Source organism: Ascaphus truei, chromosome 4 (genome assembly GCF_040206685.1).
Source record: "Ascaphus truei isolate aAscTru1 chromosome 4, aAscTru1.hap1, whole genome shotgun sequence".
NCBI lineage: Eukaryota > Metazoa > Chordata > Amphibia > Anura > Ascaphidae > Ascaphus > Ascaphus truei.
The window spans coordinates 297,249,225-297,263,464 of NC_134486.1; the positions used below are offsets into that span (position 1 = coordinate 297,249,225).

The window sequence follows — 14,240 nt, forward strand, 5'->3', positions numbered from 1 at the left end:
AAACCGGGACCGGACCGCGGGGCTGAGGTGGGGTTATATAATCACCGACCTTAGTCCACGCAGACTGATCCGGAGTGCGCAGTTCGTAGTCGTACATCGCAGGGTCAGGATTGGAGAAGGCAGCATCGTCGTTAATGAAGCAGGAGTTCGGCAACAGGAAGTCAGGAGATCCCCGCTTCAGCTTAGGAGCGTGAGTGCGGGGGTGGCTTCTGCGCGAGGAGCGGCCTCGGCCCATGACGCCGATCTCAGCAGGAGGAGACAGCAGGCTGGACGAAGTTCACCACAGGGCAGCGTCGGGAAGAACCAACGCTTCAGCGCAGAAGTCCAAGGCAGGTCACTGCAAGAGGATCGCAGCAAGCCGCAGGAAAGGAAGGGTAGCCACTGCTAGGAGGGAATGCAGCAGGTACCGGTGCTGGCAACACGCTTCAGCACAGACGTCCCGGGTAGGCCACTGCAGGAGAATAGCAGCAGGCCAGTGCTGGCATCAACGCTTCAGCACAGACGTCCAGGGCAGGCCACTGCAAGGATATAGCAGCAGGCCAGTGCTGGCATCAACGCTTCAGCACAGACGTCCAGGGTAGGCCACTGCAAGGATATAGCAGCAGGCCAGTGCTGGCAACAACGCTTCAGCACAGACGTCCAGGACCAGGCCTCTGGATACTCAGGAACTTGAAGGTAAGAACACTAGGAGAGAGGCCTGGGGTGGTTTGTGGCAGAGTCAGTAACATAGAGAAATGAATAGTTATGCTCGGCGCTGGTTCAGAGCCAACGCCTAGAATATAAAGGGTGGAGATCCAATCACAGGAGGAGGGTGTGTGAGAACTCCTCCAATGAAGCAGCACAGGGCAGAAGCTGCAATGAGAGGCAGCACCTGTGCCATAGATTGCCAGAGGAAGCCTGCAACTGCACAGGTCTGCAAGACAATAGTCAAAGCCAGTAGTGGATTCCTTACAGTACCCCCCCCTTCAGGTGAGACCTCCGGACGAACAAGATCCATCACAGATTTGGGGGACATGGAATTGTTCCTAAACCTCCTTAGGCGAGAGGTGGCGTTGAAAGCCCATAGTTTGTTGGGATTCCTTACAGTACCCCCACCACTGGGTGAGAAGCCTGGGTGAACAGGACCATTCAAAGGTCTTGGAGACATTGAGTTGTTCATGAAGTGTCTCCGGCGAGAATTAGGTCCACAATCCAGATGTACATTGGCGAGTGCCATGAAAGACAGCGGTGGTACTGCAGTTCTTGGTACATGGACAATGGGGCTCCGGAATGGGAACATCGGAGGGCTCCGGAATGGGAACATCGGAAGGACAGTAGCCAGGTGTCCGGTGCATAGTAATAGTCCAAGAGTACGGGACACAGGACACAGATTGTCGGACAAAAATGGCAGAGGGACCTTCAGAGAAGGCAATGTCTTTGGTGAAATCAACACGGAGGAAGTTGCGAGAGTCTTTAGCTTCCAAGGAATTCCGGGTGGTGGTTAGCAAGGGAATGGGGCGGGAGGGTTCACTACACACTATTGCAGCGGTACTTTTGATACCAAGCAGGGTTGCTATCCCAAGCAATTTGCGAGAGTCTGTAGCAGTGTGTATGCAACTCTTGGTCATGGTACTGGCAGTTGAAGAAGGATCCGCTTCCTTTGGTTTGTGATCTTTAGAGAGAATGAAATCCGAATTTGTGGCTTTGGCGAAGGACATAATAAGCATGTCTATACCCATAGTGGACCCATAGAGAACAGGAACGGACGCTTCAGGTAAAGCGACGAGGTCCAGTAAGGGTGTCTTCGTCTTAGGGAGAGGCCAATTGCCATACAGAACGGGCACTTTGGGCACCGCACAGAGACCTGCGAGTAAGGAGTCTGTTTGAAAGGTGAGAAAACAGATTTTATCCAAAAAACAAGGCAGGCGGTTACGCGGTGCATCAACCTTAGGGAAAAAAGTCTTGGGGTTAAAGCTGGGTGCCTCCAACACAGAGAAAGAAGACAGAGAACTAGAGCTTGGCTTAGGAGTGGAGGTCCCAGGTACCCAGGTCTCACATGATACTGTGGGAGAAGCAATGCAAATTGTTACTGTTTTAAACATAGGGTCTTTAACATCGGTAGCTCCAGGCACCTTTTTGAGAGGTAACCCTAGTTTTGGGACAGGACAGTCAATAGCAAGTACCCCAAGTATTGTGGAAGACACAGAGAAAAATAAGTCCATTTTAAAGACGGGATCTTCTGAAAAAAGGGAACGTTCCAAATGCGATACCCCTGAGTTCGTGGTAGTAGACATACAGTCAGTAGTGGATACCCCGAATACTGTGGGGGCGAATCAGCGTGAAACAGTATTATTACAGGAATGGGCATCCCAGACTTAAAGTCATTTTTAATCATCCCGGAGGCTGTGGCATGATCCGTGAGAGAAACTGGGGTAAACTCTCCAACAGACACAAGGGATATCTTGCTTGTTACAGAATTGGGTCCCTGAGAATCCCTAGTGAGGGCATCAGACTCCATGGGAGACTTAGTGACAGGGGTTTTGGAACTGATTAAAGGAATTGCAGGTATCACAGATTTAATAGGAGAAATACCTTGCAAAACAGAAATTTTAGTAAAGATGATAGGCATCACAGATAGGACAGACAGAAGTAAGCTAGGCAAGGTTGCTTCTATAACAGAAGATTTGACAGCGGCAAAGCTTAACTCTGCGGCTGCTGGAGAGCTTTTAACTACAGTGAGAAGGGACTGCAGATTTACAAAGTCAGGGATAAAGGGAGTCTCAAACTTGATAGCCTGATCCTTCAAAAAGAAGGGCCCTAACTTTAATGGTACTGAGAGAGCAACAGCAGATACGCTGATCTCAGTAGGGGTCACTTGGAAAGGAGCATAATATGTACTGTTCGCTTTAAACCCTAGGATTTGAGAAAAGGAGAACTCAGACAGTGCAAGTGGGGCAACCACGACTGTGCTGGCCTCTGAAGTGGGTATTTGGGAAAGAGTGTCTGGGACACCAGAAACGACAACAGATTCCACGAAAAGGGGTCTATGCTCAGAAGCAGGGGTCTCAGCTCTCTGAGTGGCAGACGGGGTGAGTGAAATACCTAGGAGTAGGGATTCTGCGAACAGGTTTAGAGAAACAAACGGCTCCAGAATACTTTTTACTGGAGCCAGTATATTTGCCGAAAGTTCAGGGGGCATAGCCCCGAGAATTTTAGCCGAGTCAGAGGACAAAAGGGATTGATCCTCTGAGGCTAAGGAGGTGTCCCTGACTGACGAACTAAAGGGATCTACCAAGGAAGATTCACAGGGCTGACCTGCAGGGGTTAACATAGGAAAAACCCCAAGGGTTAAATTACTCTGTACCTGAGAATCAGAGAAATAGAAGCTAGTCTCCGAGAGTGGGGTCATAGGGGGTTCTGCCTCTTGCCCTAGGGACCTATCATTAGACTGCGGAATACTAGGGTTAGCAGTAGGGACCTCACAGAGCAGACTAGCAGGGGTTAATACAGAAAAAACCTTGGACACAGAGCTTAGAATTTTTGGTTTAGGAAAAGAGGGCAAACAGGATTCATTCTCTGGTGCTAGGGAAGACACACTGACCTGGGGACTGCAGGGATTTACAGTGGGGGACGCATAAGCCTGACTAGCAGGGGTTAAGACCGAAATAACCTCAGAGACAGAATTTAGGGAGGTTAACTCGGGATTAGGGAGCGTGGCAGCTTCTTCCTTAGCGGGCAGCGACAGAGAAATGGTTTGACCATTCTTAGGAGAGAGAGGTACCCCCACAGGTTTAGCAACAGAACTGACAGAAAAGGGTTTGTGAATAGTCTGTGCGTGGGCAGCAAGTAGAGGTTCACGCTCGCTTATGTTTTTGTCAAATTCCAGGAATAATTTAAGGGTGGTGTCTATAGCCTGAGCCGGTACCCCAAAATCCGCAGGTTCAAGACCTGGAGTAGACATAAGAAGGAGTAGTTGGGAGTACTGGGCTTGTAACATCTTCTTCACCTCTCTACATTCCTGAGACCTTGTAAGTATTTCTTTACGAGTTAGTCTTTCTGCAGGGGTTAACCCTTCATACATACATTCAAGATTAGGTGGAGGCAGTCTTTCAAACAGATACTGTTTTTCAAACAGGGACTGGTCCGCAGCCTGGGACATAGGTACAGTTAAACATTTACCATCCCCCGCCACGGAGCGGTCCGGTTTTAATGGGCCGAGCATACTGTTACGCCGTTGCTCGCCACAAACCGGGACCGGACCGCGTGGCTGAGGTGGGGTTATATAATCACCGACCTTAGTCCACGCAGACTGATCCGGAGTGCGCAGTTCGTAGTCGTACATCGCAGGGTCAGGATTGGAGAAGGCAGCATCGTCGTTAATGAAGCAGGAGTTCGGCAACAGGAAGTCAGGAGATCCCCGCTTCAGCTTAGGAGCGTGAGTGCGGGGGTGGCTTCTGCGCGAGGAGCGGCCTCGGCCCATGACGCCGATCTCAGCAGGAGGAGACAGCAGGCTGGATGAAGTTCACCACAGGGCAGCGTCGGGAAGAACCAACGCTTCAGCGCAGAAGTCCAAGGCAGGTCACTGCAAGAGGATCGCAGCAAGCCGCAGGAAAGGAAGGGTAGCCACTGCTAGGAGGGAATGCAGCAGGTACCGGTGCTGGCAACACGCTTCAGCACAGACGTCCCGGGTAGGCCACTGCAGGAGAATAGCAGCAGGCCAGTGCTGGCATCAACGCTTCAGCACAGACGTCCAGGGCAGGCCACTGCAAGGATATAGCAGCAGGCCAGTGCTGGCATCAACGCTTCAGCACAGACGTCCAGGGTAGGCCACTGCAAGGATATAGCAGCAGACCAGTGCTGGCAACAACGCTTCAGCACAGACATCCAGGACCAGGCCTCTGGATACTCAGGAACTTGAAGGTAAGAACACTAGGAGAGAGGCCTGGGGTGGTTTGTGGCAGAGTCAGTAACATAGAGAAATGAATAGTTATGCTCGGCGCTGGTTCAGAGCCAACGCCTAGAATATAAAGGGCGGAGATCCAATCACAGGAGGAGGGTGTGTGAGAACTCCTCCAATGAAGCAGCACAGGGCAGAAGCTGCAATGAGAGGCAGCACCTGTGCCATAGATTGCCAGAGGAAGCCTGCAACTGCACAGGTCTGCAAGACAATAGTCAAAGCCAGTAGTGGATTCCTTGCAACCTGTTGGCAACAGGACTCCTGAGTCTCCCGCATGATCGTGTGTGGGGAGAACCCGTCCAGACAGGCAGCTGAGGTAGTGTGCTGAGTCCTACCTAGTTCCAGTGCAGCGCCTCCACCTCATCAGGGTCCCTTCGGTCACTTGGAGATGGTCCTGGTGAGGAACTCCTCGGTGGTGCTCCTCTCTGTACATTCACTCCACACACGTACACGAGAGGGTGTTCGAATAAGAGCATCTTTATTGATTGAGGTGGGCTAGCTGCCCCACGCAGTAGAATCTCTAGCCACGCATCTTGAGTCAATGCTTCCCTTTGAAAGGTGAGCTCTCCTTTAATAGGGATTCCCTATCCCAGCCGGGATATCTCTATCCTGTGCCAGGTCCCTGGACACAGTCTCCTTACAGTTACTACAACATAACCAGCAACTCAGACTAGGATTGAAACTTGAACTCCTCCTCTTCGCTGAACTTGTACTAGCACTACTTTTTGACACAGTGCTGTGCCTTATGTACACTCTGGAAGCTGACACACCTCTGACATCACTAACCATGGAGTCAGAGCATGTGACCACTCCCATCCATACACAGGGCACCCCACCAGGGTGTGAGGGCAAACCTCCATAATTACTGCTGGCATGCCCACAACTTACTAGGCCTTACTGTCAGCAGGAGAGATGACTGTAGCCATTTTACATGCCGCTACATTCTCCCCCTGGTGAATCCCATCGTCCTCGCTGGGACCTAAATTTGTATACCCTTTTCCAGGAAGCACTGAAACACAAAACATAATTAGAACATCTTACAAATTTTCATAATGCACACAAAATGTCTACAGTACACTCCGCCAAGCCCGCCCCGACCAGCAGCCACGAACCCGCGTAATACATAGTACCTCCTAAAAGTAGTGACTGGGGTCAGGTTTTCTTACCTCCCTACCACCCATATCCAGGACCGTAACATAGTAATGTCTCGGCAGTCCCCTCTCGGGCCTATAGGTCACCTTATGTTTGTAGATGTTCCTTCCTATGCCCCATATGCGTACTAAGTGCTCTATCCGCTCCTCGGCCTTCTTCCCTACCACTGCACTTCCCCTTCCGACCAAGTACATTTCAATGGCCTCCCTAAGCCACCTCCCTCTGTTTTCCTCTATTTCGTCCATGAGAGGCTCAGGGACATACGGGTACTCCAACCCGTGGGATGATTTATAACGAGCCATTATGGCCCGCTCGGCCCTACTTATCCTGATCAGGTCAGCCCTACCGGCCCTCCCAGGTAACACCCATGATAGGGGCTCATCAGGGTCCACGGAATCTGACAGGATGCTGGGACCCATGGGTTCTATCTCCCTGTGCTCGATCTGAAGCCATCGCTCCTGCAACTCTCTATCCCTTTGCTCAGGGGTGAACTCTCCCGCAGCCCACCAGTAATCCACTATATCTTCTCGCCGGATGAGGAACCGAGTGCGGTCCATCCATGCGGAGTACCCTTCAAATAGTGTGGCCCACCAACGGTGCTCTCTGAATTTGTGTGACTCCCCTGAATCACTCTCATCCCCCAGGGAAAATACCCCCGATGTCCGTGCCGATCGCGGTACAGACCACCTGTAAGATCCCGGGGCCTTTTTCACTTGGTCGGGAGCTACAGGGGGCAACCACCGGCCTACTGCGGCCACTCTCAACTCTCCCCCCCCCCCGAGAAGTGCCTTCCGTAGCGCAACTGCGCTGCCTCCCCCCAGTCCGTTTCACCTCCTCTTCCGAGGGTATGTCCACCGATTCCAAGCTAGGCGGGGATCCCATGGAACAGGTGACAGGGGCAGGGGTTTTATCTAAGGCATGGGATGGGGCATAAGGGCAAGTGATGGGACCCCACGGGGTTACGACCCGTTCCCGGCTGTCCGTAGACTGGTCCAATGAGGACATCTCACCCTCCTCAGTCCTCGGATCGCCCATCCAACTCCTGGGCCTTTGAGGTGATCGGGGACCTTCCCCCGATCGCCGAAGCGTCGCTGCATCTTTCCCAGCGGTTCCGCCGTCGCCACCGGAAGTGATGCCCTCCCCGGAACCGGAAGCGCCGCCATCTCGGGTTGGATCCCCATTCGGGATCTCTTCGTCGATGACGACATCCGGAAGCTCCGCCGTCGTCTTCACCGGAAGTGATGCCGTCTCTCCACGTGCACCTCGGGCCTGGCACGACCCTTCCTCCGCTGCGCTGTCCTGCCGGGACAAGGTAAGTGATGGGGCTGCTTCTCTTACCAGTCCGCAGGGCCGTTGGCGTCTCTCTCCCGTCGCTGCCAGGTCCTGGGATGGCGGGACTCCGTCTCTCGGCTCGCCGATCTGCGGGGGACGCCCTGTTTTCCAGACTGCCACTCACCCCACGGGGTGTCGTCCGTCCTGGGTCCCTCTTGGGCCCCGATTTCGCCACCGCTAGCTCACGGAGATCCTCGTCGGAGTAATCTCCCTTCCCTGATCTCGGGGTCACCGAGCGTGGCGAAAGTCTTTTCTCTGCGCGGTCGGGGGGTGACCCGACCGTCTCGGTTGCTACTGACCCAGCCGACTTGGTCGACTCCAGTCCCCTTTCTCCGGGACTCGCACGGCTGAGCCACAGTGCGCCAGGGGACTCGGCGGAGCGCCTAGCCGTATCCCCCGGGGGGTCAGCAGGTTGGATAGGTATAAATGTGGGCATGGGCCACAGATATAATGTCCCGCAATGTGGGCAACGTGCCGCCGTGTTGACAGTGCCTCCGGGCAGCCCGCATTGTAGGCAGAGCCCGACCACCGTCTCGGTGTTTGCCACCCTTACTACCAGTAGCCCGCCGGGTACCGAGTAGGGCTGGGTGGAGACCATCGTGCCCACAGTGGAGGGGCAGGCCATTCTTTTCACAGGAGCCACTTCCTGTATAGGTCTCTTCAGTTCAGTGGTTCCTCGCAACTGACTGGTAGAAGTTGCTGGATCCGCCACTCCCTGCTTCGGCTCCTCCTTCCACTGACATAGCTGGAACCCGCCCCCAGGGGTTGCAATTATGGGCGGATCCCACAGGGGAATATCATGCCCCTTAATTAAGGCCGCGCCTTTCTCAGTCCTGGTGGGCGCGGTCTGCGTTTTCGCGCCAATTTCCTCATCAGAGTGGGATTCCTGGGCCGCGGCTAGTTCCCGCCTTCTCCTGGCTGCTGCTTTTCGTGCAAAATATCCCTCCTTTTTGCACGTTACCTCCGCGGCCGGAACTACTTCTTGTAGTGGCGCCGTCTGGATATCAGTCCCTGGGCCAGTGGGTGCATTCCCACAGGCCATAATTGAAAGTCACTACCCCTGGTTGAAATCAGGGGAGGGTCCCATAACCTCAGCGGTTGACTCAGCACAGGGGCCGAGTGAGTCACTGTCCACGTAGGCGCAGCCGTAGCTTTCGCGCCATGCCCCCCATCAGGGCGGGGCTCTGCTGTTCACGCCATTCCCGGCCAGCTTTTTGCAAGTCCTGCACCAGCCACACTCTCTGTGACTGGCCCACGCGGTCTCCCTAGCAAGCGGGAGCCGCCATTTTGGTTATCTTTTCCAGATGAGGTAGCATTCATTTGGTTGCACGTCCGCGGACATCCATCCTCACTGTGCTCCATCCCAGTTATAACAACGTCCTCACACTCCTCAAGGGGGGTACCTCGGTGTCCCAGACAGGACAAAAACGGGGCAGCCACCGCCTTCGCTCCACTCCAGAGCAGATTCGTTAGCGACAACTCAGCGACAGTTTGCTCTTCAGTGGGGCGAACGCCACGGGTGCCTTCCCCATCAGCCTCTGATCGCCATCTTGGACTCTCCGCACCACGCGGATTCTCCATTTCTTGGGTTGTCACGCTCTCGTACCAATTATCGTACATGGGGCTCCGCTCTGCGGGGCAGCCACCACACCAGTACAATAAAGATTGCTCAGATGCACCACCACATGTGTACCTGATCTAGGCTGGACTCATGTTGCACTACCTCAGGCTAGGCTCACTCTCTCAGTGTCTGCTGTGTCTCCTTCCTCCCAGTCTGTGCTCCCTATGGTAAGTGTCTGAAATGGGCTAGAGTACTCTGGCTCTGCCATGCAGTACTTGGGGCGTCTACCTCTCTTGGTCAGCCTAGCGCAGACCCTCTCCAGGATTCCTGACCATGTTAACAGGCTATCCCTTCTGGCATCCTACCAACTAGCACTACCTCAAGGTGACTCGGTCAGCTATAGCCCGGCTCCAAACCCCTCACTCCTTTCAGGCCCCTAGGTCGTCCCTGCGAACTGACAATATCCCGTCAGCCCCCTGACCACCCCTAGGTCCGTCCCTACGCAGCACAGAGTGGCAGCAGACTCTCTCCCTGTTTCCCAGTGTGCCTAGCTAGAGCCTGTCCTGATGACAGATCTGATCTCAGCAGCTCGCCTCCAAATGTAACGGTATTTCTGAACCGGCCTGACCCACCCAATCTCACATTGGCCCCTGTGGTCTAACCGGTCCCCATTACAGTGTGGTAGTGTCTGGTGGTGCACCTGTTGGCAACAGGACTCCTGAGTCTCCCGCATGATGGTGTGTGGGGAGAACCCGTCCAGACAGGCAGCTGAGGTAGTGTGCTGAGTCCTACCTAGTTCCAGTGCAGCGCCTCCACCTCATCAGGGTCCCTTCGGTCACTTGGGGATGGTCCTGGTGAGGAACTCCTCGGTGGTGCTCCTCTCTGTACATTCACTCCACACACGTACACGAGAGGGTGTTCGAATAAGAGCATCTTTATTGATTGAGGTGGGCTAGCTGCCCCACGCAGTAGAATCTCTAGCCACTCATCTTGAGTCAATGCTTCCCTTTGAAAGGTGAGCTCTCCTTTAATAGGGATTCCCTATCCCAGCCGGGATATCTCTATCCTGTGCCAGGTCCCTGGACACAGTCTCCTTACAGTTACTATAACATAACCAGCAACTCAGACTAGGATTGAAACTTGAACTCCTCCTCTTCGCTGAACTTGTACTAGCACTACTTTTTGACACAGTGCTGTGCCTTATGTACACTCTGGAAGCTGACACACCTCTGACATCACTAACCATGGAGTCAGAGCATGTGACCACTCCCATCCATACACAGGGCACCCCACCAGGGTGTGAGGGCAAACCTCCATAATTACTGCTGGCATGCCCACAACTTACTAGGCCTTACTGTCAGCAGGAGAGATGACTGTAGCCATTTTACATGACCGCTACATGTTTTATATTGCAGTGTTTTTTGGGGCAATTGTCCCCAATAAATATGCTAATGTGCCTTAACCCCTTCATTGCCTTAGCGGATAGCCGCAAAGGTAATGAAGCTTCTTTAATGTATTTTTTTAATAGTGTGCGGGAGCAGGGGGTCTCCTGAGCTGAACCGCTTTGATTTCTGGCTCAGGGACCCCCTGCTTCCCGAGTTACAGGCCCCATTATGGGGCATCGGATGCCAGTGTCGCCGCCATTTTTATTTCGTCCACGTCGCGTGTAAATAATGGAGGAGATACCGGCACCCCATATCTGAGTCAGTAAAGCGGGAAGCAGGGTGTCCCCGAAGCTGAAATCAATGTGGTTCAGCTCAGGAGACCCCCTGCTCCCGCATACTATTAATAAAAATGACATTAATGCAGCTTTATTACTATTGTGGATAGCCGCTACTGTAATGAATTATTGTTTATTGTTATGTGTGTTTTGATACTAGTGTAGATGTGTAAGGGGTCTCCTGAGCTGAACCGCATTGGTTTCAGGTCCGGGGACCCCCTACTTCATGAGATATAGGCCCCGTTATGGGGTGCCGGTATCCCCCTGCAGGTTTTAAATCCCCCGATCACGTGACACAGGAGCTTTAAAAGTACAGGGGATACCAGCACCTCATAACGGGGCCTGTATCTCATGAAGTAGGGGTCCCCGAGGCTGAAACCAATGCGGTTCAGTTCAGGAGACCCCCTGCACATGTACACTAGTATTATAATGTATATGTATGCTTCACGATCGCCTGTAAGTGCCGTGCATGGAGACGCAGCATCTCCATGCAGTTCTTACAGGCTTTTTTTTCTATCAGCTATCGCGCTTTACAAGTTTAAGCACGATAGCTGCGGTGGGGGGGAAGCAGCTCGCGCGATCAGGCATATTTTTGCTTGGCCGAAACAAAATGCCCTGAACTTGTTAATGAATCGCGCCTTTAGCTTCACTTTTTATCGGCCGAACAAAATTTTTTCAATCGGGCGCAAAAACGCGGAGCTTAGTGCACAGCCCCCAAAGTTACTGTTTCCTTCATTCTCTCTTAACCTTTCTTTTCCTGTTACAGACTTAATAAGAAGGATTAGTATATTGACTACATACAGTATATAGCAATAGTAAACTAAACGACATATATAGCATTACTAAACTACATATATAGAACTACTAAACAACATATATATAGCGCTACTAAACGACATATATAGCACTACTAAACTACACAACATATATAGCACTACTAAACTAAACAACATATATAGCACTACTAAACTAAACAACATATATAGCGCTACTAAACTAAAGAACATATATAGCACTACTAAATTAAAGTACATACATAGCACTACTAAAATAAACAACATACAGTATATAGCACTACTAAACTAAATTACATATACAGCACTATTAAACTACATATTTAGCACTACTAAACTAAATTACATATACAGCACTATTAAACTACATATTTAGCACTACTAAACTAAATTACATATACAGCACTATTAAACTACATATATACAGTAGCACTACTAAACTAAACTACATCTATAGCACTACTAAACTAAATGACATATATAGCACTACTAAACTAAACGACATATATAGCACTACTAAACTAAACGACATATATAGCACTACTAAACTAAACGACATATATAGCACTACTAAACTAAACGACATATATAGCACTACTAAACTAGACGACATATATAGCACTACTAAACTAAATTACATATATAGCACTACTAAACTAAACGACATATATAGCACTACTAAACTAAACAACATATATAGCACTACTAAACTAAAGAACATATATAGCACTACTAAACTAAACAACATATATAGCGCTACTAAACTAAAGAACATATATAGCACTACTAAATTAAAGTACATACATAGCACTACTAAAATAAACAACATACAGTATATAGCACTACTAAACTAAATTACATATACAGCACTATTAAACGACATATTTAGCACTACTAAACTAAATTACATATACAGCACTATTAAACTACATATTTAGCACTACTAAACTAAATTACATATACAGCACTATTAAACTACATATATACAGTAGCACTACTAAACTAAACTACATCTATAGCACTACTAAACTAAATGACATATATAGCACTACTAAACTAAACGACATATATAGCACTACTAAACTAAACGACATATATAGCACTACTAAACTAAACGACATATATAGCACTACTAAACTAAACGACATATATAGCACTACTAAACTAGACGACATATATAGCACTACTAAACTAAATGACATATATAGCACTACTAAACTAAACGACATATATAGCACTACTAAACTAAACAACATATATAGCACTACTAAACGACATATATAGCACTACTAAACTACATACTCTGTTAATACCGCTGTAAAAGTGCTGCAGACATGCAATGAAATAGAGAAGTCCCGGAATGAAAAGTTTGATTGTCCTAGTTTTGGTCCACTACAAACATTACTGTACTTTGGTTCCAGAATTTTGACCTGGTTTTCTAAAAACAAACAGGACAGAAAGTTTAATGGTTGTGTATCTATCTTTTCAGGGGCATTCCTTTGCTATGTTTTAACGGGAAACTTTTCCTGGTTGCTGGAGAGGTAACATATTCCCCCCGACCTAAGTGAGTAATGATTGGATGGAGCCTGGGGCACTATGCCTCATCCTTAAATCAATGAGTTCAGCAGCCAATTTGCTGGTTAGGAAATCAATACCTTTAATGCTGATGGGGTACATAAAACATTTGCTATGTAATCCTACACAAAATACTAACAGGGAGAACAGCTTTTTTTTTTGTCTTGCACGTTTCTTACACGTTATGCAGGTTATTACCATGTCCTCTTACTGTCACTCCCCAAACTGCAAGCTAAAACACACAATACATGGTGCAATGTATTTGGATACATTTATGCTAAGGGAAGCATTCTGAAAATGCTTCTAATGGACACATTTTTTGACATATCAAATGAGTCTATTTGCCCTGTACTTTACCATGCAGTGGATGAGTCAATGTCAATATATTAACATTGCACAGTGGAAGAGTTTGCTCTGAATGTACAGATTTGTCTGTTAACGTATCGCCCTCTTCTGGACACTTAACAGTAAACAAGAGCACAACAGAATTACACCAATACCGAAGACTAAACCAGAGGCCAACAACAGGTCAGATTTTCAGGATAACCCAGCTTCAGCACAGGTGGTGCAGTCTTCGCCTGAGTCACTGATTGAGCCACCTGTGCTGAAGCATGGATGTCCTGAAAACCTGACTAATTGGTGGCCCTTTAAGACCGGAGTTACCCACCCCTGCACTAATCATTCTAGACTTTATTTTTCCTTGCATGCAGAAGAGGCATTGAGACTATTTGCAGAGACCTTTATTTTTTTTTGTATACAACACGACCTTCACAGTGTTCTGTTTATTTAAGTGCAATTTAATTTATCTCGCATTATTTGTAATTTGCTACTTTAGCAATTGCATGCGTTCCAAATAAACACATAAACAAATAACTTGCATTCCGCGCCCCAAAATGGATTCTTGCTCAAATAGAGACATTATATTAACATAGCCACAATGACCTATACAAAAAAAGGCTTTTAAGATTGTGTCTTTTTTGAACTACTTTATCAAGGTTTTGTTCCATTTGTATCAAAAAGAAGTATGGATAGTGGCTCTATGGGTGGCATCTTAAAATGTGAAAAGAGTTCAAATCCTTTGAGTACTACCTTAGGTCAAATTATAAAGCAAATAATATTTCTGGCTAACACCAATGTACGGAGAAAAAATAGGGTGGAAATAGTCTCAAG

General features: G+C 49.2%; 1 protein-coding gene across 2 annotated transcripts in view; it reads right to left on the reverse strand.

The window, feature by feature from the left end:
* Positions 1–14,240, reverse strand: part of ROS1 (ROS proto-oncogene 1, receptor tyrosine kinase) — a 184,461-nt gene that overhangs the window by 15,269 nt on the left and 154,952 nt on the right. The gene's annotated exons all lie outside the window — the stretch shown is intronic.